The following is a 26,644-nucleotide window of genomic DNA, read 5'->3' as shown; positions in this document are numbered from 1 at the left end:
ACTTTTCTATGCAATCGGATGGAAATTTTCATCAACTCATCCTTTAATGTTTAGGGTTGGCCAGTCTGAAAATTTTCGAACCAGTTGCCCCACATGAGTCAGCTGTTAATCCTCAGTGAAACATAATATCTGCCTTTATATCCACACTTTTTCTCAGTCTGACTGAAGTCAATCTGATTGAAGATTTCGGGTCAACTGTTTACATGGGATGTCCTCTAATACGCTCTGGTGTTTCCATGCACCGACGCATGGAAACAGAGCAGCTGTGTGACTTGTGCACAAATTAAGAATATAGTTACTTGACAGGGCTGCCAACTCTCACAGTGACCATGAGACACACACAACTGACACTTCTCACACCAAAAGTGCATCTTCTCGTAGTGAAAAATAAATTAAGGATAACGTCTGACAGCAGCACAGTGCTCTCTCCTGGTCCTCTTCAACAACCAGGTGTGGTTGAGTGAGTGACTACAGTTATGGAAACGCTCAAACCCTCTGAAGTTGAGTCAAACTAACGGCTAAAATGGAGATTTATTGTCTGTTCAGAAGAGTATTTGCTGTCGTTTTGATTATCTTAATCAAGTAACAGCATTATCTAGAAATTGTTAAGGAATGTAACTTCTTTGAAAACTGTACCCTGTATGTACAGAACAAAAAATGTCATACAATACATTCTTTCAACAGTTAATTAGTAATAATTCAAAATGCTGGAGGGTGCAAACTTGACAAAGGACAAAGCCAGGCGGCTGTTTCTCTATTCTTCCAGACTTATGCCAGGCTAAGCTAATGAACTCGAGCTCCATACTTCACGATCACACAAGTTGTGTCGATCTTATCATCCAACTCTTGAAGTGAAGACAGTTTTGTTCCCAAATGTTGGAACTTTTTACTAAAAGAAAAAAGTGGCTCTTTAATGCACAATAACATCTCTGTTTTACAAGATCATATCAAACCAACAGAACAAGCCAAGAGGCAGCGAAAGAAACAAAGAGGTAACCTGGAGTGAATTTCTTCATGTTTACCCAAAATATACAGAGCCTGATTCCCTCCATCCCAGCTGAGCGCAGACAAATCCGCCAACCGCTTGTCAAATTAAACCCCCATTAGCAGCATAAACACACAAGCTCACACACTCGCACAAACAATCCATTACCAGCACAAACACACCAGCGCCGCACACATGTTTAGCCACGTCTCCCGCTCAGAGTGGCTCTTCAAATAATCCTGCACACCCAAGTCGTCTCCACGCCCAGGTAAACCGCTCACAAGCTGCCTCATGCGGCTCGAGCTCCTGACCCGCGCCGCCAACTGTCAGCACCTGTCACGCTGCGTGTCCGGGAAGCATGCGCGGATTTAGCCCCGTAACGTCACACCTGATGAGACACGGCACCCCGCATGGAGTCCACAGTCTAATTCTTTCCATGCGCGCTTGTTAACATGTAGGATTTTCTTTGCAGCCACCATAAAGCAGAGTGTGCAGGTAACACAATCTCATGAAACTGCGCTCCGCCTGGCAGCTGCTAGAGGGATTTACCTCATAATGTAGTAACGTAAACCCCAAAAGTAAGACATCGCCGTAAAAAGGACAATTTCATCTGTCTTCCTTCCTCTTCCTGTGTGGGCCCCCAGGGGACGCCCGGCCGGTAGTGGAGGGTGAGAGTTTGGGGGAAGCAGAGAGTACATGGAACACTTAATATGCACTCCATCAGCGTAAACCAATCATCAGATGATTTTCAGGTATACGGCGGTGTTTGGATGAACATGACGAGGTGAGTTTATGGGCTGTGGCCTTGAAGCGGATAAAGGAGCGAGCAGAGACGTCCGAGACCCAAACTCAGGACACATAAGGTGTAAAAGAGGAAGGGGCAAGAATAATCTGGTGTCCGTTCCACTAAAGACAGCCTATGCATCATTAAACAACGCGGCTGATGCATGCGTCTCTCAGTTTAGCTCAATTTCACCGACAAGAAAGGGTTCACTCAATCAAACACAAGCACATCAGGAATATCTGTTTTCCACACTTCCCTACTATTAAATGGAGACAAATGTGGAGGAAAAAAAACAGCCACTGAGTACTTTATGATGAAATTTAACCACTGGATTTATATCACTGAAATATTTTATTTTGACAATCTAAGAAATTACCTAAAATCCTAGAAATGTCAAAAAAAATGTAGAAGCATCCTTAGATGCTAGAAATATCCTAAAATGCTAGCAATGTCCTAAAATCCTAGAAACATCCTAAAATCCCAGAAATGTCCTAAGATCTTAGAAACGTCCTAAAATGCAAGAAATGTCCTAAAATCCTATAAAAATCCTAACATCCTAGAAATGTCATAAAATCCTAGAAACATCCTCTAATCCAAGGAACATCCTGAAATGCGAGAAATGTCCTAAAATCCCAGACACATTCAAAACTCCTTAGAAAGTCTTAAAATCAGAGAAACATCCCAAAATCCTTCATATCTCCTAAAATCCCAAAAATGTCCCAAAATATGAGAAATGGCCTAAAACTCCAGAAACATCCTTAACTGCTAAAAATATCTTAAAATGCCAGAAACCTCCTAAAATCCTTGGAATGTCCTCAAATCTTACAAATGTTCCCAAATCTAAGAAACATCCTATAATCCTACAAACGTCCTAAAATCTTACAAACATGCAACTGGCCCCTGGCCCCCTGTCATTTTTCTAAAAGCGCACCCCCAGGCAAAGTATCACTGCCCTAAATCGGACACACTGGACCTTTAAGTAAACACAAGCACATCAGGAATATCTGTTTTCCGCACTTCGCTCTTGTTAAACGGATACAAGCGCGGGGGGGCCACGTCTCAAAAGTCTTTGTAAATGTATTAACAGTTTGCCAGAACTTCTTTCACACATCATCAGGCGTGTGAGTTATTTCGAAGGCCTGCAGAAACAGAGGTGCTTCAATCTCTCTTACTCAGCATTTGTTTTAAAAGTTTAAGGCCATTTTGCAGAAACATGCTGAAGAGCTATTTTACTGCTGGAGAAATTACTTCTGAAAGCAGATCCGCTTTTGGGTTTCATTTAGTATTGTGAGTGACCTAACATTGGTTTTATAGTGTGGAGACTTTCCATGCTTACTATGGTTTACCAAAAGCATCCAATCACCTCTATTTAAGTATGCTCGCTCATAAAAAGCGGATCAAGAAGCTATTTTCATTGTTTATTTGTGTGTTCCATAGAGATGCTGTAAATGTTTGCCCTGAAATGAATCCAAACAGAAAATCTATAGCTCTGCCTCCTTCCTCCTCCTCCTCCTTTTTCTTCCTCCTCCTCCTCTCTGGAATTCTACTCTCTCTATTCTAATAAATCTGAAGGGGCCTTTTCCACTTTTACAGGAACAGCAACTCATTAAATGGTTGATTTCAGATGGCAGAGTGTGAATGTTTTGAGTTAACTTTATTGATCTGTGAGTGGGTCTGCAGGCCGGAGAGAAACGGACGTCCCCTCCGGCACATGGGCAGTAGATTTACACCTCCGCCATTTAAAGACACCTCTAAACCCAGATGGCCAGCGGCCCGCTCTCTCCTGGCAGGGACACCGCGGTTGTCTCTCCTGCGCACACACTCGCATAAACACAGCAAAAAGGCCTGGGAAAAAGGAAAAGGATATTTTATTCACTTACCTGCATGAATACACCCTCTCTCTGCTCCGAGGACCGTAGTGATGCGTAACAGCCTGTTGGTTCATGCCTGGTTTACTTCAGCCTCCTCGGAGCTTCAGCTCTGGCCGTCTGTAACACACGAGGAGGTTGTGAGGAGGTCAGAGAGAAAAACATAAATAAATAAATGATTCCATTTTTAAATGACTATTTGGAGGCTTTCCTGTTTTATATGACACTTTATATGAGGGAAGATGAAATAAAGTTCAGCGCAGTTCGAAGTGTTGAGAAATAAATATAAATATCATTAAATGTATCTTAATGGACAAGAATGAAGCTTTATGATTAAATTCATCTATTCAAAGCCAGCCCTACACAGTGTAAGGTAATGCTTAGAGACCACTCTCCGTGGGCCCCCTAAGGAAACTTTTTTTTCTTTAAATAAACACAAGACAATAACGGAAAAAAAGTAATTCTGCAGCGTCAGGTAGGTGCATGCCAGCGCAAAAACAATATGCTCATACATGATACTGCACTATATGAGAAGTTGAAAAAAATTAATGACAAAAAGCTAAATAAATGACATTTGGGAGTTGATTTAATAAAAAAGGTATAATTATCTTTTTATTGCACAGCCATATGCTTTGTCTATCAAAAAGGATATTTCAACTAGTCTGGAATTTACTGTGTCACAGAACCTCATAAGAAACCATAAAAGAGCACAAATATACTTTAAACCCTAAAATATGAAAATTTAATAACTTTAATACTTAAATAATAATTTATTAAAAAACAAAAACATTGGAAAAAATGCTCTTTTCTTTGGTAATTTTATGCTGAAACCGTGTTTAGTTTGACCACTGATCCCTGCTGAATATTCGTACATACTGTTGTGCAGCATTTGTTGTTGGTCATTTCCAACGCAAATCTTAAGGCAGCTGAGATTTAGCCCTTTCAGTTAACAACAAAACACTCAAATATTTGTCAAACTTTAACTGGATAAAGCAAAAGGCCCTGCGAAGGAGCATTTATGGGGTTAAGAGGTAATTGACAAATATTGTATTTACTGAGGTCTTTTTTAGAGATAATGTTGCAACTGAATAAGTGAATATGACTAAGCTTTGAGTGGTAAGAGGCTTAAAAAGGCAAGTCCATTTACTTAAGTCTACATAAATATATGTTCATAATGTCTACTTTAACTAATATTGACATCAAACAAGGGCTGCCACCTGAATGTTGGAGATTCAGATCATTTTTGTTTTGTGGTGTTTGTTTTTTTTTTTTTTTGCTAATCCATGTGTTGTGCAGTTTACCTCTGAGGACGTTTTGGTCCCCAGATTTTGCTGTGGAGTGAGTGCTCTTGACTTTTATGCTACTCTTTGATTCAAACAGCTGCAGCACAGAGGAGATTCTTGGCATGAAGGGACAGAGAGAGAAAGATATACTGCTCCTCTGCTAGGAAGTGGTTCATTTACAGCTTACATTAAGTTAATACAATGCACTCTCTGGCTTTTATTTTATATCTAGTGTCAGCAAAACATATTGTTGCACTTTTGCGATCCCTCCTTCGCACCGTTTGTTTACAAATGACATGAACTTTGCTGTCTGCTAAATAATTTGCAGAGTCCCGTTCAAACATTTTAACTCTGTATGGAAACAAAAGCGAATCATCAAATATTCGTATTGAACAGCCAAATCTGATTCGACTGCCATAATTCTGAGACAACACACTATAAACAAGTTTCTTTAGTGCCAGGTGAGGTGGCAACATGTTATAAGTGGAGCTCCCAAACCAAATACTGCTTTATGTCCCCAAAAGTGTTGGGCCCGGCCCTACATGTTTTTGAAATAAGGCCGTGCCTCCTCTGAGCTCTTCGGGTATGAACAAACGATGGGGCCTCGGGGGAATATGACGCCCCTGAAGGACGTCACAGCGTGGCTTAATTAAGCAGTCTTTGGTGTTTCAGACCCTGTAAGTCATATTTGCCCTCCCTTCGCCGTATCAGCCGGGGAGAGCTTGGTCTGTCTCCTTCGTATGACATCACTCCCTGAGTATGAGCCATTTCCCATAAAGCTCCACGGTCCCCAGGGTCTCCAACCCATGAGATCAGGGAATAGGCAGGGTGATTATGAAGACAGCTTTTTATCGAGAAAAAGCTGAACTAAATCTTGTCCATTTCTGTTTAGAGCCAGACATGCAGGATGTGATTCATTTTGCAGCTTTTTTACGCTCATTTAAACACTCGGACCTCATCTGTGTGTGTTCTGTTAATCTGTTTAGATTCTCTCTTCCTTCCCTCTCAAACGTCTCTCTCTTCCCCTCAGGGCTGAAAGCTGTGAGGCTGTAAGGTCCCTTTCTTCCCACAACTGCTCTCAATCGCCCCTGTGACTGCTCGGCTGTCAATCACGTTAACATCAGACCCACACTGAGCACATCAAGCCTGCTGGCACACACACACACACACACACACACACACACACACACACACACACACACACTGACATACACACAAAAAACAGGGTTTTGTAGGGGGAGTGGAGAGATGAAGGGGGTCCTGTCAGCACCTGCTGGGCCTCACCGGAGAATCTGCGGAGACGCAGAAACACACACACACACACACACACACACACACACACACACACACACACACACACACACACACACACACACCGCAGGGCACTGGTTGTAAAGGTACCACTTTAATTTTGCTCGTATTTACTCAGCCTCCCCCCAAGTTGCCTCCAACCATGCCGTCCCACCGTGTCAGTGAGAGGCGCTCTGCCCTTTAACCGAGGTACGCAATGGGCAGCTAGAACCCACGATATAAAACACACATGCACAGGAGCGTGCACGTACAACAGGTCTAAAGGTCAGATGTGCAGACACAGCAACTTATGAAGAGTGGTGGCAGAAGTATTCAGATCCTTTACTTAAAATATAAGTACTAATACCACCCTGTGAAAAGTACCTTATGCAGAAAACAGAAATCCAAGAATCACTTTTTTAGGATTATTTTTGGGAGTTTTTGGCCTTTAATCAACAGGACAGATTGAGGGTGAAAGGGAGAGGTTGAGGAAGGGACATGCAGCAAGGGTCGAGGTTGGAGTCGAACCTGCGACCACTGTGACAAGGACAGAGCCCCAGTACATGGAGGTGAGCATGACCAGGTGAGCTAGTGGGTGCCCAAAGCTAACAAAATAAATAAATAATTAAAATAAAAAATAAAATAAATAAAAACAAGTACATACATAAAAATATTGTTAAAAAGTCAAAATTATAAAACAAAATTTAAAAACACAAACAAAAAGCAGAAAAACCACCCCAAAACTCAACTTTATTAAATAATAAAAAAACACCCCCAACACTGGAAAATCATTTAAAAAATAGAAAAAGACTTAAGTGTTTATCAAAATAGTTGGCAATTTTCCTGTGAATCTACTGATTGGTGCAGCTGTATAAAATCTTTGGTAAATTTATTCATTACAAAAACATCATATTTTATAAACTTTGCAAAATCTTAATCTGTACAGCAACTAAAGCTGGCAGACAAATGTGGTGAAGTAAAAAGTTATTATATTCCCTCTGTAGTAGTAGTAGTAGAGTAAAAGAATTAAGTAGTATGACAAGAAAATATTAAAGTAAAGTACAAGTACCTCAAAGTCATACTTAAGTAGAGTGCTTAAGTAAGTGCACCTAGTTAAACTCCACCACTGCTTATCAACACACACCTAAAAAACGAATTTTCTATGAGCGAAGGACTCACAGACTCAGCTCTCGAGGTCCCTTCTTATGAAAACCTCTCGATTAATTTCATCTGTTTCTGTCCAAAACCACACACACACACACACACACACACACACACACACACACAGATGTAACACATGCACACAAACATATTACACACACAGAGTCCATTAGGCTCATGTGTTGGGCCCAAACCACGGCCCAGAGTGCTCTTTCATGGCTCCATCATTACATCAATAAGTCTTCACATTAATCTCAGCACAGCAGAGCACACAGGCTATTACCAGACCAGCCCTGCACCACAGAGGCTCACTCCCGAAGCAGACATGAGCAAAATAGTCGTCGAATATATTCTGGATACTTGATAAACACACGAGGCGCGCTCGGTTCGTCTGCGAGGGATGTGTCCAGTTTTGAGGCTGCTTAAACGGCGAAGGATAAATTACCTCGAATGCATGAAACCATATCTAGATATATTTGACCACGTGTGCTCTGAAAAGAAAAACTTTCAGAGTTTTTTTTTTTTTTTTTGTCTGCTGATTTAATACAGAGCCCGAAATTATTTTTGAGGAGCTGGTTTCAATAGTGACTAACGAGAATCTTTCGCCAAAGCCTGTTCGAATCTGTGTAACATAAGATCATGCCCCTTTAATGAAGCTCTTGAGACTACGTCTCAAAAAAACGTTGAAATATTAGCTTACTCCACCGTTTATTATGAAATCAGCCTTTGGTCTGCAGTTAAGAGCTCCTGTGAGAAAAACGCTGCTTGGTTAATAATCACGAGGATGAGCTAAGGCGACTAAGCTGAGGCTGCCATCACAAACACGGCATCAATCACACTTAAAGGTCCAGTGTGTCGGATTTAGGAGGATATATTGGAAGAAACTGAATATCATATAATAAGTGTGTTTTCTTTTGTGTATAATCATCTGAAAATAAGAACTGTTGTGTTTTTGTTATCTCAGAATGAGCTGTTTATATCTATATTGGGAGCAGGTCCTCGTCTATGGAAATCACCAACTTGCACTGCCACGTTTCTACAGTAGCCCAAAGAGGACAAACCAAACACTAGCTCCTGATAGGGCCATTCGCGGATTTTGCGTCCCACACTGTAAGTTAGCAACCCCTCTGTGACGAGACCGCCAGAAAAACACTGATCTGGAACGTGAAACTGTTTTATTTAGGGATGGGACGATGCATCGCGATGCAGTTAAAAATCGCAAAAAAGTATGTGAGATTCAAATCAGTGAAATGAAAAACAAACCACAACACTTTCTTTTAACAGCAGAGGGCGTAATCTACTTAAGCTTTCGCTTGCTCGACGTGCTACGTCACTATGTGTTCAACATCCGAGAGTAAAGCCAACTCGCCAACGTTAATAAGACGAAGCAGAAGTGTGGCGGATTGAGCTTCCTTAAGTCAGAAAGTAATAAAGGTGATGCAGCATGAGAGCTGGCATCAGGAGCTGCGGTCCGCCCCGCCTACGCACGTTACTCCTTAACAACGACTACACGGCCAAACCACACTGAAAAGCACATTTGCAACCCCGCTTGGCCAAACAAGTACAAGAGCCAAAGAGAGAGCCCAACCTATCACCCAAGAGCGGGAAAAGACCAACTTAGTTCTTCAAACTCGCCTTCTCTGCTTTCCCCTCTAACAAAAACAAACCTTCCCACAGCAGACACCACTGTCCCAAGTGAAAGGGCTTTTTTTTTTTTTTAACAGCAGGGGACACTGTGAATGTCCAGAAATGCATTCATTTTATAGTTTGTGTTTTGCATTTATACCCTATCTCAGAAATAAAAAGGGATTCTTTAATTTGATACAGAAAAGAAGAGAAAATGCAGTATTTTGCATAACTTTTGTTAAAATAATAGAATATTTTTCAGTCATAATTTTTCTGTAATTTGTATTTTAAAAAATCGTGAGAAAATCATATTGTGATTCGTATCAAATCGTGAGTTGAGTGAATCGTTACATCCCTAGTTTTATTTAGTGTTTTAATGGTTTAAATCTTCTGGTTTGTTTGCGGAAGAGACCTCTGTAGATTCAGCTCCCGGTTAAAATCTTCCTGAGCATCTGGAAACGGCTGCACAAAACTCCTAAATAAGGGTCGACAGATTATTATTCTACCGTTTCACTCGGTCCGTTCGTTTTGGAGAGGAGGAAACCTCGGTGGATAATTCGGCACACAGTAAAAACATCATAAACACTGAAAGAATTTTAACCGAGAGAAATTTCAGCTGGTTGCAATCTGCAATTTTTACCACCAGATTCCACTAATTCATCCCAAATTTTATGCTGTTCCTTTAAAACAGACAAAAAACTACATTTTCATGCAGTCCAATGAGTTTAAAGCTCAGACAGAGAAAGGGGGAGAGAAGGGAAAAAGAGGAAGAAAGAGACTGAGTGGAAGTGAGAGGAGGGGTGTTTAGCCCTCGTCTGTCTGGACAGGAAATGGGGTTCTTTAACCCTTGACCCCGGTCCACTGTGCGGCTGTGAGTGGGTTTGTGTGTTTATGCCTCAGAACAGGTTCTCTCAGACAGCGTTTTGACGGACAGATGGTCCTCGTTGTCATGGCAGCCCGCGCAGGTGCGTATGTGTGGAGTTTCCTGCCCTAAGGTGCAGGAGGATGGCGGGGCGGGGGTGTTTATTATCCGCAGTGCCAACGGGCAGCCGAGCAGCGCCGCTCCCAAGAGGTAAGAGGAATGATGGAGGAGAAGAAAACGAGGGGGAGAAAGAGGGAAGGTGGGATGAATGGAGAAAAAGAGAGAGAGAGGTAAGCTGTAAAAACGCTGGAGGAGCGTCCACTTTTATCACCCTGGATCTGTTCTTGGATGAAAAAAGCTGTGAAGTAAGTTTTTCACTCGTCTCTCATTCTCTGCCATAACGGGAGAATAAAAGAATATTGCCTCAGAAACCTCCGCTGTTCCCGGAACGGCAGCCGCGGCTCCGATGACCTCAGATATTGTTCCGTTGTATCCTTTTATTCTCCTTTCAACATTTCAGACCGCAAAATGTGAGGCGGGCGGAGGGGAGAGCGGGGGGTGCGGCGTGGAGGGAGTTGAGCGGCGGGGGCTAGGGGTCAATACTGGAGATTCTCCCCTGAAGGCAAGTCCGCTGCAAACGGGGTAATAATAAACGTTTTGGCGTTTTGAGTTTCTGAACCCCATCAACCCGCCCGTCTGTCCTCAGTCCACCGGCTACAGCTCCAGTATCAAACGCACGCCCACCAAAACGAGTATGAATCAATCATGGTTTTTTTTTCTGATTTGAGTATTTTATTTATCTATATTTTATTATTATTTCTTCATATATTTTTTATTTATTTATTTATTATTTGTCTGTCTATTTGTTTTTTATGTATTTATTTATTCATGTATTTTCATCTTTCTGTTTATAGGTTTTATCCTGCCTCTGGTGTTTCCTCACGTATGGTGGCGTTTCTTCAGTTCCTGATTTTAAAAGAGCTATATAAAGTGCTATATACATAAAGTTTGATTGATTGATTGATTGATTGATTGATTGATTGATGAGGCTTGTTGGAACATTGTATCGATCAGTTCCTGAATCTGTTACATGCTATGGATGAAAGCAGGTTGACAAGTAAAATATTTCTCCAGGATAAACAAATTATTGTTTTTTGGTCTAATAATAAATGAACATTGTTTTGCAGCTGAGTTCAGAAAGTTTTTTCTTAAAAAACAGATCATTATTGGTTTGTTTAGACAATCTGTGTTTGTCGAGGAACAATGACGGTGTGCTCAGAAATATATAAACTAAACCAAAACTGTATTTGTATGCAGTGGTGGTATCTACATGTACTCATACTGTGCTTAACTCTTTGGGACTGTAAGGCGCATTTTACGCACTTTTCATTCTTCATTTTTGGATCATTTTGGCTGTGTTCATGCATATGGCATACATTTTGGCAAGATTGTGTTGTTTTTGTTCCACCTATGTTTGTAGGAATTATACATGTTTTCTTTTACAAAGAAAAATAAAAAACAAAATGTGATGACTCTATATGTTGTACGAATACTGACTTATCCCTACTATTAACACAGAAAAACATTAAAATCAGCCAGTCATCTGGAGGAAGCCTTTGAGAAGAGGGAAAAAAAATCTCTTTATTGAGATAATCTTTAAATGTTCAATAGTTCCTTATGCAAACAATTTATTTTGAATATTGTTTTAGTTTTGTTTGCCTTTTTCTTTTCTTTTTCCACATGTTTTGTATATTCCAGACCGTAATAAGTGTGAGGTGACGGTGATTTGTAATCCCATGTGGGATGAACTAAGTGAAAATCTAGCCATAAAACAATAAAAAATAAATCAATGAATAAATGAGTACCAAAAACTGTGAGCTCATTCTCTCTTATTCAAGAATAGCAAACGCTACGACTAACTACAACTGTCTGTGTTTAAAATTAAAACTATAAAATACTGCACTAAATTTTGTATTATCTGTCTTGTCATGTGGTTCAAACTAAGAATAAATTATTATGAGATTTATTTCGTTAACTGACCGGGCCACCATGTTTTCAGGCCCCTTTGCTCCCACAGGACGAGTCAGCATTGTTACTGTCACCGCTGCGCTCAAATCACAAACACAGAAAATACCTCAAACTAAATGACTGAAATCTGTAAAACCTATTCAGATTTATTTGATCAGCTTTTAACCAGCAAAGGATGTACTTAAAACAAATTTAATGTCAGAGCATTTTGAAACAAATTTGATTTGCAATGCACTGCAACCAACATTTGCTAAAAAAAAACATATTTTGAATGTCGACAAACAAACATCTTACACCCACAACTAGAAATGAAATTGAATCAAATGTAAAATAAAAATCTGAAAAACTTTTCTGAAAACTAATTACAGGAAAACCCCAACTTAATAACACTTTAAAAAGAGATTAAATAACCCTGAAACACACAAACACGGTTTGGCAAAGTGGAAATATGCCTCTACCAGCCGTCTAATCCCAGGCCTCGTTGTCTGGGCTGTTTGTTTTTGTGTTTACCCTGGAATGTCAGACATCCGAGGACACAGCGGAGAGGAAGGTCAAAACCGCAGAGCCCCGAAGACTCAACAAACATTATTAAATTCTAATTTGTTATTAAAGGGTGGTGGAAAGCAGTGAAGAGAACCCATTAACAATTTCACTGTTTTCGTGTCCTTAAAGGTCTTCATGCACTGTGGGAGTACGCCCAAATACGTCCCCAATGCAGGACATATCAGGAAAATAAGAAAATACAATAACATACTACCTCTGTTTAAGTCTATATGTTGTTTTTTTTTAAAGAAAATCTTGCAATGCATATCTTTCAGGATCCGCAGAAACCCTGTTTTAGGAAGACACGTTTAGGTGACGACGTGACTGGACGCTACAGAGGAGGAAACAACAAACGATGGAATTTAAACCTTTAAAAGAAGAATTTGACCAATATAAAAAGAGTCCTCACTTAAAATCCGACCACCTCTGCAGCAGAAAGACGTAAATACTTTTGAAATTGGTGCTACGTAACCAGAAAGAAACAGAGAAAAAGGAACTTTTGTTAAAGAGATAGAAAACCTACGACTACCAGAATTTGTCGAATTTGTGAAACCCAAAAAACGTCATCCAGGAGAGTGGGAGGGAAGGAGGGATGTCTATGCAGTGGTTAGATGGAGGGAGGTCACCACAGTTCATCTGCACGTATTACCCACAATGTTTTGATGCAAAGCAGGTTGAAAATAAGCAAAGTGTCCTGTCAAAACATGAGGATGGCTCCATGGAGATAAATCAAAGCTTATCGGATTGATATATATTATATATATATATATATATATATATATTATCTTATTATATTGATATATATATTTTACAAAACGTGTTTGTCAAATCCTGCACAAATGGAAATTCAGTATTTTCTCAGCATATTCACGATGCACTTTTCTCTACAAGCAAACCCAACAGGCTCTAGAGAAATAAAAGCTCTGGCTATTTGATTTGGAGATCTGATGTGGACACGCAGAGATCTTATAAAATCACACTTTCCACTTCATCTGTCAGAAACGCGGCCTGATCTATTGTTTGGAGGAGAAGAGTGGGAACAGAGAAAAGAGGGAACAAACAGGGACAGGGTGCTGAAAGGGCTGTTAAGTCTGTGATAGATCTTTGGCTCTCAAAAAGACATGATTCCTGTAGTAACAACGGACTTTGTGGGGGAATATATCGCTGCAGCCTCCATGAGGGAAACATGTGTCTCTGTGTGTGCATTTGAGTGTTTTTCTGAGTGTGTGTGTGTGTGTGTGTGTGTGTGTGTGTGTGTGTGCGCGCACTCATTAGTGAAAAGCCTCAGTGCAGACTAGCTCCAGTTACAGTAGTAAACGCTGCCTTTGAAGTTTTAATAGAGCCCTGAAACCCAACCAGGCCTTAAAAAACACAGATCTGCAGGAAAAGGGGAAAATGGAGAGAAAGAGGTGGAAATGGTAAAGAATAAAAAAAAAACCACACAAAATGTGCAAAAACTGAAAAGATGAAGACCTGCATTAAAAACTAGATAATTTCATGTAATCATGAGCCAAAAAACTGCCACTGTGATACTCTGCAGTCACTAAATGTTCAGACTGGCCGTTAATACTAATGAAGCGCAACATATATAAACACACACCTGCTGACCTGGATGACAGACACATGTTGTCGCTCTGACAGAAGCATTACTGACATATCAGGTATCTCAAAATGCTCTCTGTAGTGCCTTTAGTGTGCATTAAAGGGACAGTTAACCCCAAAATCAAAAATACACATTTTTATCTTTTACCTGTAGTGCTACTTATCAGTCTGGATAGTTTTGGTGTGAGTTATTGAGTGTTGGAGATATTGTCCATCTCTATGTCTGCCTTCTCTCCAATATAATGAAACTAGATGGCACTCAGCTTTTGGTGCTCAAAGTGCCAAAAAATACATTTTAAAAACTCAACATCAATCAGTGTTGGTGGGGTACAGTAATTAAATTACAAACTGAATGTCAGTTACTTAGAAAACATGTTATTAAATTACAGTTACTAATTAAAATGTTAGTGATTGAGGGTTACATATGAAAACAAAACTGTTCAGTTAAAAGTTTATATGTTGAATAAAACATTCATTCATTCTTTTTGCTGTGCAGGAATCTTTTGGCAGATTTTTGGGACAACGCGGTTCAGCAAAGCCATTGAGACAAACTTGAGTGCAAAATCTATGCACTTATGTTTTTAGGTCTTTTCAACTTTTATTGCCTTGTGTAAAACAAAAATTGGGGACAATTAGATTCAGGAGCTCCTTATCCTCCAAGCAGAGGATGAAGTCAGACAACATATAAAAGAGATGGTAAATGAGTGTTACGTCATTGTTTTTGTTTATAAAGTGCTGCTGACACATGTTATATGTCACGCTAAAGGCCGACACTGCTGTATTAAACGTCATGCTTGTCACGCCTCTTTTGCTTACACAATGCCGGCATGCTGTCTAAAATGCATGCGTGATGCTGCCGTTCTTTGGTTCGGTGTAAAAATGAAAATTAATTGATGTTATTGCCCATTCTCTGTGTAAAAAGGGCTATTAAGATTGAACACTCAGCAACTCACACCAGAACAATCTGGACTTTTAATACCCATATCATTACCATCTTTAACAGCTCAGTTTAGTCCAGACACCTGTGTGTGTGCCTCGACACAGTAATTAAAACACGCAGGCCTTTCTGTGTGTGTGTGTGTGTGTGTGTGTGTGTGTGTGTGTGTGTGTGTTTAACTGGGCGGGTATTTATCTGGGTGGGTGTCTGTGTTGCAGAATCTTCTGGCATGCATTGCAATAAACAGATGTGGAGTCTTTATGAGGTCTTTTCAACAGGTTCAGTGGTGCCCCAAGTGTGTGTGTGTGTGTGTGTGTGTGTGTGTGTGTGTGTGTGTGGGGTGTGTGTGTGTGTGTGTGTGTGTGTGTGTGTGTGTGTGTGTGCGTGTGTGTGTGTGTGTGTGTGTGTATGTGGCTAAGCATACATAGGCCTAACATGGAAACCTCTCATCAGCGACCTGTAAAAGTAACCACAAATGGAAATGAACAGGAAAGGTGTGGCATTATTCCTATGTTGACAGAAAACTTTAATGCTTTAAATATTGCCGTCATAATTTTGCAAGTTGCCATAGTGACAAAAAACTATTCTAATCTACATACACAGGAACAATGTTCCTAATCACAGGAAAAAGGAAAGGGAAGCTATTGGGATTTTTCAACCTGGACCCTATTTTCATGATTTTGTGTCTCAGTGACTGCGAGAGGAGGGCGGTCTGCCGGTGTCTCTCAATGTCTGCTCCGCTCTCATTGTCCAACAGGTGATTCCAATCTCTTCTAGGACACCAAAATATCTAGATCCGGCTCTGATACGGTCATTTATTACCGTGCTCGCTGCTCACAGTAACTGCTGAACTGCTGTGTGTGTGTGTGAGGACATGATGAGAGGACATGATGAGAGGACATGATGAGAGGACATGATGAGAGGACATGATGAGAGGACATGATGAGAGGACATGCTGGACACGGTTTGAGTTCAGGTGTAGTGAGTTTGCAGCTCGGTTATGCTGAACGAATAAACTGATATCTGATGTTTGATTCCTTCAACAACAAGCAGAACAACATGTAAATATGCAGAGATCACAACAAAGCTGATACTTAGGGACTGTTCTGTAGCTGTGCTGCTTCCTGACATTTTGGGGAATGTTCCTCTCTATAGTTCCACTATAACTCAAACACAATATTATTTTCTGCATTATTTTTGTACAATTCAAGTTCGCTTATGAAGATAAGAGGGGAAAAAATAAAAAATAAATAAATAAATTATATATATATATATATATATATATATATATACATATATATCAACTGTAATGCTCTTGTTCATTATCAGACCAGTTTCAAAAAGTTTCGATACAAAAAACAGAGCTAACCACCGTAACATTTTCACAGGCTTCCATGCTGCTTTCAACTGTTTAGTAACTTGTTTTTCAGCACATTTGTGACAGAAGACACGACACACCAGTAAAAAAAAAAAAAAAAAAACCCACGTAAGGATAAGGATATACTCATTAGCCGGCAGTTGAAAGGGTTTATGGCTTATATTTAGCAGGTTTTCAGACATTTATAAATCCTGCATTTACTCTCTAATTTGAGTGAAAAAATAGTATTAGACTTAAAAACATGGGAAAATAGGGTCCAGGTTGAAAAACACAGAGGTTTCCCTTAAAGTTTTATATCTGCACCGTCCATAAATCTTTTATTTTGCACGGCAAGCATGTTAACTTGTCAGAGTAGAAAAAGCATATGAGTGATGCAACTGAGCTAGCATGCACAACACCACAACCACAGAACTAGCACCCAAAAAAACAGAATGCACTTTATTAATGTAATGAGTTACACCTGTGCATCCCCCGTTAAAATATCTGCTGATACAAAGGTTTGCTCAGTGATGGGAGTGCAGCGGGGCTGTGGACAGGACTGTTTATTTGGCTGCGAGCTGTTTACAGAGATGGACGCTGTGGAGCTGAGCGACAGCATGAGAAAATACTTCTGATAATATACTGACATGCAGAGAACTCAGCGGTGAACTTGTTGCTCGTCTCTCAGGACCTACGGGCATCACTCCACAGATAACAAGAAAATGCAAAAAATCCGATTCTCTTCCAATTCTGAAAAGTTGTGTTTTCTAAAATGCTGTTTGAAATACTCTTGTGTTTTGTGATATGTTGTCCCTATTTCTAAAATGTTATGTTACATGAAATGTCACGTGGTGTTGTGGTTTTTTAATGTATTTTTTGTGTGAAATGTCATATTTTCAGATGCCGTGTATTGTGTTTTCTGAAATGCTGTTCAGTGAAATATCATTGGATTTTTGAAATGTTTTCTAGAATGTTTTTTAATATTGTTGTGTTTTGTGATAGTTTGTCCCAACTTCTGAAATGGTAAAGTTTGTGGGAGTGGATGTGTTGTGTTTTTTTAAAACACAGTTTTTTTTTGAAAAGTCATATTTTCTGAAATGTTGTGTGTTGTTGTGTTTTGTGAAATGCTGTTTTGTGAAATGTTGTTGGGTTTTTGAAATGTTTTCAAAAATGTCGTGTTTTCTGAGTTGTCATGTTTTCTAAAATACTGGGGTTTTTTTCAAATATTGTGTTTGTGATATGTTGTTGGAATAACTGAAATTTTATGTTTTGTGACATTTTCTAAAATGTTGTGTATTGTGTTTTCTGAAGTGTTAGTTTGTGTAATGTTGGGTTTTTGAAATGTTGTTGGGTTTTTGAAATGTTGTTTTCTGAAATATTGCAGTGTTTTTTAAATTGTCTTGCTTCGTATAGTGTTGTTGTATTTTCTGATATGTGTCTGCTTTTGACCCTTAGGGCCACCATACATCTCGGTACGTCACAAAGCAGAAATGTAATTATTCTGTTTACGTTCATACTGAAATTACACAGTTGTTAATAAAACTTTAAAGTTTTTATAAAATGACGAAAGCCACATAAAGTAAAATATCAACAAACATAATGACAGAGTGAATCATAGGTGCAGCTTGATTTGTGATCTGACTTTTGGTTCAGAGCACCTCCTGCTGATCAAACAACAATCTCCACCTGAACATATTGTTCAGCAGAGCTGAACACTGCTGCTTTTATAACCAATAAAAGTGTTCATCGGAAGAGTCTGGAGACAATGAAAGTCTCCATTTATTGTGTTTCTTCGTTCTATCAGCATCTGTTTTTAACAGGCAAAAAGATTTGTGTGGGGGAATAAAAAAATGAACTTTTTTTTCCCCTTTCACAATAAAGTCCTAGACAGATGACAGCTGTGGACACACAGAGTGCACGCTGCATGTTTTATCGCCTTCGCCCATAAATAAAAAAACGCAGAGTGGAAGAAATACAGTCAAAATATATGATTTATGGCAACGGGCACAGGAGGGAGTCTGGAGATTTCTTGGACAATATGAAAATAAAGCTGCAATAAAACTGCACGGGCCTTGATTGTGGTCTATGGAGAGACGTGGAAGGCCTCCAACGCAGCTAACTTTATTACTTCATCCGAGAGAGCGAGAGACACATCAACAGATTCAGAGACTATAACAGTCAAATCTTTTTCCCTAAGTGGCCACAGTCTCCATCTGAAGACCCCCAGACCCTTTTTCACCCAACAGCCAGGGACACAGCAGAGGACGAAACCGCTTCAGTTCAGTTCACTAAGCGTTTTATTTATGCAACCAACCTTTTTTTCTTGGTTTACATAAATCTTTACAACATAATTTCGTGGCAGGCACAGTAAGTACTATTAAACGGGTGGTAGTTACATAAACATCGCAGGAGAAAAAGAATTAATGCTTTCAAGAGCAAAATGGATTCTTGTTTATGTAAGTGGTTGGTAACCTTGTGACGATCGCCAACTGAACAAATAATTTACAGCCATTTTCATTTACAGCAACATCACAGCGCCCACATGTGTTGCTCTAAGCATTAAAAATCTTTGTGAGAAAGAGCCGTCTTTATGATCAGAGGACGGGGAGAAACAGAGACACCAGAGTGAGGGATCCATTTTTTAGGTGGTAAAAGCAAGGGTGTTAAACATATAGCTCATCGGTCAGAAGTGGCCTAACAAAGGGTCCAATCCAGCCCACTGGGGGACTTTGCAGACCTAATCAGGCCTTAGTGGATTTTGCAGGCTGTTTTTTGGATTGTTGTGGCCTGAAACTCTGATTTCAAGGCAGCTTTTTGGGTTTTTTTGTTTGTTTGTTTGTTTTTGGCAATGAAACATCAGGGGCAAACTGCAAAGATAGCTGTGATGTTGTCTGGCATTCTGGGCTTATTATTACAAGCACTCTGTGTTTCCCACAAAATTAGAAGCTAAGGCCACCTTAAGTTGAGAAGACCATAAACAGAAAAGTCTTAAAAAATATGCGTTCATATGATAACATTGTGAAAATGATCCGCGTGTACACAGATCCACAAAACCAACCCAAAGTGCTGTAGTAGGAGCAGGGCGATAGATGTTTTAAACATTAGCAGGTTTATTTCTATTGCAGCCACCGCACTAACATTATTCCCAATTGAAGGCTACGTAGGCGTGTTACAGAGCGATAACGGAAAGGCGAGCCCCTTATACGTGGGAGCGGCCACTTATGAGGGATTTCTGGGAGTTATGTGATGCAATAACAGCTCTTGTAGCGCCTGCTGCATCATGAGGGAGCCAGGTCCTAGTAACAAATGCATAGCCATAGCACCCTGTGACCTAGAAAAGTGGAAAAAAAAGTGTTTCCACTGCAGTTTTGCTAAATATGGCCATTATGCATCACCTAAAATACCACCTCATGCAAGCATAAAAACTTTTTCGCGATAAATAGGAGTTTTTTCGAAATGACGTGTTTCTATTAGGCATATCTTATATTCACAATTGAAATTAACGCAATTTGAGGAATAATGGAAACCTGCCTAGGGAAAGAGAAGGAGACTGATCAAATAAATACGCTGCACGAGGCCCGACAATGAAATGAGATTTTACCTGTTTCACCTGAATTATTGCAGAAAATAACTCTGCAGCAAATAAACTTTTATGATACTTACACATTTTTTTCAGCAAGATAATCTCAAACTCCACTTTTATGATTTCCGAAGTGTAAATGCAATCGCCAGAGGTAAAAGCTAATGCAAGGCTATAAATAAACTCCACTACGCTCATCATCGCCACAACAACCAGTCACACATTGACGCATATGAGAGGTTCGTCACGTCAGCAGGTTTAGAAAATAAATTCATCGTCATGTTACACTGAGGGGAAGGTTATCCTCGGATGATTACTGCAACTATTTTGTTACACACAACAAAACTCCATTAATTTTTCAAAACTTTCAATGATTTTCACTAATCCCATGTCTTTTTCAGGCCTGGAAACGTGTTTGTTAAATTCTCAATGACCTTAGGAACCCTGGACTGTGAGTAGTTAACTGACTAAATGTGAAAAAAAAGATATATTGTTGAAATTTGACTTATTTTTCTTGAGATATCTCTGATATCTCTGTTCATCTTGTGTTTTGTAAATGGAAGAACATTTTCAGAATTTATTTCTTTACATTAAAATAAAATATAACATTTTGGAGTTATTGATTTTGTACTGGTCCAGTTGACTTTAGATCATATTGGGCTGTAAATGGCCGATGAACTACAATAATTTTGACGCCCCTGTGTTGGAACGGCAGATAATTCGGAGATAAGTGAAAATCAGCCTGCAAAGAAAACGCTCTCTGTGTAGATTTAACACTGAAGCGTCTCTTCTCCTCCTCATCCTCTCGCATATGAAAACAGTCTATTGTAGCGCTGCATCTCTCTTGGCCGGAGCTGCGCATCAGATCTCGAGTTTCACAGAGCATACCGGGGGACCGGCGAAACCGGAGACAACAACAACAAATACGGCCCTGTATTTTTAGGTTGTGATTATAAAGCCCGTTTCACAGTTTAATACTCCGGGGAAACCAAACAAACTCTGTTGTTTAAAGAAACCAGCGTCCAGAATAAGATCAAATCTCGTCTGTTCCCAAATGTCCGTGAAAAATGAAAGAAGAGGGCAAATAATACAAAGAGGGACCGCAGTTAACACGGCCTCCAAACTACTGTGACAGATCGATGAGATACACTTCACACAATGTCCTGTTTTTACACAAAGTAACATTTTCATCACTAATTTCACAATGAAAATAAATCTAAATTTAACGATTTTTGACCCAATGTCTTTCTTTTGTATTATGATTATTATTATTTCCTTTAACATCACTATCATCTAATTTCTTAGACCTTAAAAAAATCTGGTCACTAATCAAGAGACACTAATTTAAAACTTTTAAACTAGAACATTATATTAATCAAATATAACAAATGCATAGATAAATAACTAATAATCAGAATAGGATTCAATAGAAGCTAAATAAAATTACTACTATTCATCTTTTCTTCCAACAACCAGAAGACCTTAAATATTTGAGTTTGAAGTATTCTCAATAATAGTATAATGATTAAATAATAAAACAAACAGGATTAAAAAAATATATCCACTTTAAGATTGAGGACTGTACTGCATGAAAAGGCCTGTCCTGATTTTTTATTTATTTCTTCCACCTGTTAAGGGTTTTTGGGGGGATTTTTTCCTTATCACACTATTAGCCATCCAAGACAAACTGTGAATTGTTATATTGGGCTTTATCATTAAAACTGACTTGATTATTGATCCTGTCTCTTCCTGTGCTGCCATACAGTATATTTACTGCACTATTATGTTGTACTTTGTCGCCATCTACTGACCAAACAGAGACACTGACAAACCCAAGTGACCTCTGCAATACCCTGCGTACTGTTTCACTCCACTCTGACTGTCAACAGTGACAAAAACCCTGTTTTTAAAAAGTACTGCTACACAACAAACCATAACATGTTAGCTGACGATACAGCTAGAAGTGAAATCTTCACATGAAAGCGTAAATATCTGCATGTATGCAGCTGTTTACAATTCACATCTTGTTTACATGTTCACAAACACCAAAGCAAAGCGCTGCTCAGACCATGAGGAGCAGTTTAGAGTTTGGTCACATCAACATGTGAACACGAGGAGCTGAGGACTGAACTGCCAAACCTGGACCACCAACTCTCTCCATAAGAAAATTAAGATAATGCATTATGGGATGCTGCTACACTATGAAGATCTTCAAGGACTAGAAGCACAGGAAAGTATTAAGAACCTAATTTACTTTCAATTGTTTATTTGCTGCCAATACTCATTAAAAATTTGTGCAGAGTAAGGCTGCAAAAATGTCAAAATCGCAGTACGGCCAAGTGCAATATTTAAATCACGTGAGCAGTAAATATTTGTTAAAGGTAAAATGTGTCACAACAAACCATTTCAATGAAACATTGTGGTGCTACAGAGATTCATGTGTCCAAAAAATCTAATTCCAATCCAGACGTAAGGGAACATGCTTTTACGCTGAAAATAAAGTGCAAAAAAACCCAACAATTTTGCCGTATTTGTCAATAATAATAGCAATATGATTTAAGGTTTTTTTTTTCAAAAAAGAAACTACTTTCTATAAACTGTTTTGCAGCATATATATTCTTTAAATATCCACTAAAGGCCCACATGTATGAACTCAAGAAACATTTATTTATATTTGTTATTTTGAAATTCTTACTGCCGTATATGACATCCATTTTAGTTGCAACTTATTAATTGAAATGTGATTTTTTTTAATTTACATAATTTTCACCTAATTAATATACTATGTCTTCTCAACATTGTATTCTTATATGGGGTTTTGATATTTTTTAATTTATAACTCTATAAATATTTTAATCTTTATGTTTAAACTGTAAATAAAATTATTCTTATTCCTATTATAATGTTGAAATGCAAATACATATAAAGTGTCACATACTGTACATCAAACTATTACATCATCCAGTTTTGTCTTTTAAACAGAATCTATTAGCCTAAATTGCCATGTAAGTTAAGCTAATAATTATTAATAATATTTTCAATATATCCTACTACATGCAAAGTTGGGCTTTTTTGTTTGTTTTTTAAAATTACAACAGCCCGGGATGTGTCAGTAATTGGCAGCATCATTGATTGATTTTTGAAAACAGCCAAAATTATCAAAGAAAAAAGCATATAAAATGCTCCAAACAGTCTCTAAGGGTTAAATAAACATACAAAACTGTATAAACCACACGTACAGTTACAGACCATTTTCCCAACAGATATGACTCACACCACTAAGTGGACAAACAAATTACCTTAGAACCACTAATTTAGCTTTCATTTTCAGTTAACGCTTTGGTTTTGCTGCTAGTAGCCTCCATTTCAAAATATTTGCCTTGACAATAATTTTACTGGTGTTACTAGTTTGTGTTTAGAGCATGAATAGTTTCCTACCTGCTGAGTGCTCTTGTCAGTCTTTTCTCCAAAAGCCTCCAACCAAATACTTTTTGCCAGCAGCTGGAAAAAAAGGTTAAAAACAAAAGTTGGATACCAGATGACACAATGTTTTTAGATGAATGAAAACAAAAATGCACGAAACACACAAAATAAACACAAAAATAATTATTATTTTCAATATAGCCTACTACATGCAAAGTCTTTGTTTTTTAGCCCGGAATATGTCAGTGACAGTGCACCTGGTGGAAATTAAATGTATTTTCTCCATATGCCAAATGTGTTAAAAAAAAAAAAAAAATTTCATCAGGTGGAAAATAGTGAGTGTTGAAGAAAATCTTGTACTCTTGATGAACCGATGCACAACTAAGTAAACTCGATAAATAATATAATAAAACTTAACGAGAAAAGAAGTATAGTTGCATAACGAAAAGAACTCCGTGAGCATCAGTTACTTGAATACATGTTTATTACACAAATCTGATCAGTGAAGCTGTCGGCACAACACGTGTGCCAAAACTTAAAGGAACAGAAGAGTCCTTCAACTTTCAGCAGTACATTTCACACGTCACACAGCTGTGCCAAACAATGCAGACAAAACATCTACAAGGTCTCGCTCCGGCAGTTTCTTAAAACACAGACTTACTGGAGACAGTGAAAGACTGTAAAGTCCTGATGACATTACTGAATCACATCACACCGTACAGTTACTCACGACTGCATTTGCATTATTAGAAAATAATCACTTTCTACGACAGTAAGAATTACAAATTCCACAGCAAAAGCCCAGAATGACACACAGAAATAACACAATGCATGTTTTTATGCTTGGATGGCCGTGGGACCAAAAATGGCAGTTTGAATGGGTTTCAATGGTCCATTTTTGGCACTTAACAGTGTGAATGTAACAATTTTGATTCAACGGTGTATTTTAGACTTATTGTAGGAGCTGAGCTGGAAATTCAAAAATTAAACAAAAATATACAGTCTTGCCAAAATGTACAACATACGCATGAACACAGACAAAAATGTCAAAAGATGAAGACTGAAAAGTGTGTAAAATGCTCCAAACAGTCCCTAAGTGTAAAAAAACACAAAAAACATACAACACTAAACTGTATAAGCCACATGGACAGTTACAGACCATTTTCATGATAGATGAGATATGATTCACACCACTAAGTAGACAAAAAAAAATTACCTGAGAGCCGGTAATTTAGCTTTTATAAACAGTTAACCCTTTGGTTTTGCTGCTAGTAGCCTACATTTCAAAATATTTATCTTGACACTAATTTCACAAGTATTAGTTTGTGTTTAGAGCATGAATAGTTTCCTACCTGCTGCTGAGTCTTGTCAGTCTTTTCTCCAAAAGCCTCCGACCAGATACTTTTTGGCAGCAGCTGGAAAAGAAGGTTAAAAACAAAAGTTGGTTACCAGATGCCACAATGTTTTCAGATGAAAAAAAAAACACAAAAATGAAACAATTTAATTATAATTTTAATATAGCCTACTACATGAAAAGTAAGGTTTTTTTATTGGCTGATTTTTATTTTTTTAAAATCACAACCTGGGATAAATCAATGATTTCCAGCACCACTGACTGTGACAGTCCAAGTGTAAATAGCATGTATTTCCTCCATATGTCAAATACAGTTGGTAAAAAGTGAAAAAATAGTTAAAATTACAAATTCCACAGCAAAAGCCCACAACGACATCCAGAAATAACACAATGCGTGTTTTTATACTTTGCAGTTTGAATGGGTTTCAATGGCGCATTATTTGCACTTAATATTACGAATGTAACAATTTAGTTTCCCCAGTGTATTTTAGACTTACTGTAGGAGCTGAGCTGGAAATTCACAGATTAAAGAAAAATACACAGTCTTGCCAAAATGTAGACATGAACAGTCAAAACCGTCAAAAACAGAATAATACGAAGCGTGTAAAATACTCCAAACAGTCCCTAAAGGGTTAAACATGGACAGTTACAGACCATGTTCACAACAGACAGGATTGATACCACTGAGTGGACATAAAAATGGCCTTAGAGCCGCTAATGTAGCTTTCATTTACAGTTAACCCTTTGCTTTTGCTGCCGACATTTCAAAATGTTAGCAGTGACACCAGTTTGACTTTTAGCATTTAGCATTTAGCATTTAGCATAGCATTTTAAATAAACACTCCGACCGGATACTTTCAGCTGGCGGCTTTTAAAGACGCTTAAAAACTAAAGTTAGGTACCAGAGACCAAAATAAATACATGACGCTAATATATAATTTCAATTAGCTGATATTTCAGGAAAAATAAAGACATGATTTACCTGAACTGTCATGTTTGGGGTCGGAGATCAATGGCGGAAGTGTGTTTAGATGCTAATTTGGGTCACTTTGTTTCACATTTTTCGTGTTATTTATCAACACTGGCGACATTAAACCACCTCAGACTAAGTCAGAAGTCGGCAGAAATAATTCACACGGGAGCTGGTTCAACGAAAACGATGTGGCGAGAGCTGAAATTAGTCCTAAACATTTTTGGGGGCTTCTTCCGAAAGTGTGTGGGGTAGCGCATGCGCAGTGTTTACTTAATTGGGAGAGCAAATCACAGGTGAGTCAACAGCGCGACCCGCATCACGTGATCACAACCGCAGGCGTTACGTCATTAACGTGCAGTAAAACAAAATAGTAATCACATTACACAGTCTGGTTTGTAGAAAAAAAGTTCAATATGCAGTTAGGGACTGTTCTTTATTTACCAGAAGAAGAGCGTGGCTGCGGTGTAACTTTGTTTTGTGTTTTTGTTTATGTTTTGTTTTGTGTTTTTTTCTCCCCAAAGTAACAAATATTTTTCTTTGAGCCTCCCTGTTTAACTCGTGGAAAATACACGACCCTCCCTCTACCACAGTTACTAGATTTTAAAAACCTACATGTTCATGTTTGTTTGTTTGTTTGTTTGTTTGTTTGTTTACAATAACACGTCAAAGAAATCAAAGGGAGAACACAAATGAATTGATATCAGAGCCATGTTTAACCTTTAGGGCCTGCTTTAATATTACACACACTCGTATTTTTTACTTTAATTATATTTATTTTTTGAAAACCAACATCAGTCCTTATCAGAAATATCAAATATTCATTCATTTTCAGAATTTTAACCCTTTAAATGCCAGGGTTTTGTCGCAATGCCACTATGTTTTGACATGAAAAACGAATTATTTTCAATATACTGCATGTAGTCATTTATTGTTAGTTTGTTTTTACATTCAAATGGTTTCGCTCTGCACTCAAAATGTGCTTTTCAAA

At 38.5% G+C, this 26,644-nt stretch overlaps 1 protein-coding gene across 2 annotated transcripts in view; it reads right to left on the bottom strand.

Moving 5' to 3' along the window:
* LOC121955085 (uncharacterized) overlaps nucleotides 1–25,896 on the bottom strand; it is a 169,755-nt gene extending 143,859 nt beyond the window's left edge. Inside the window, exons 1-4 of one of the 2 annotated variants that reach the window (XM_088089692.1) lie at nucleotides 25,666–25,896; nucleotides 24,682–24,744; nucleotides 23,345–23,407; nucleotides 3,650–3,757 (exon numbers count right to left, since the gene is read on the bottom strand). The gene's annotated coding sequence lies outside the window, so the exon portion shown is untranslated. Of the gene's footprint in view, nucleotides 1–3,649; nucleotides 3,758–23,344; nucleotides 23,408–23,586; nucleotides 23,865–24,681; nucleotides 24,745–25,665 lie in introns of those variants that run through there. The other variant, XM_088089693.1, reaches the window with a different exon arrangement.
* Nucleotides 25,897–26,644: the final 748 nt, after the last annotated feature.

The sequence above is a fragment of the Plectropomus leopardus genome, chromosome 16 (genome assembly GCF_026936395.1).
Source record: "Plectropomus leopardus strain MGB_pleo_1.0 chromosome 16, ASM2693639v1, whole genome shotgun sequence".
Classification (NCBI taxonomy): Eukaryota; Metazoa; Chordata; class Actinopteri; order Perciformes; family Serranidae; genus Plectropomus; species Plectropomus leopardus.
This window is presented reverse-complemented; position numbering and strand designations above follow the sequence as displayed.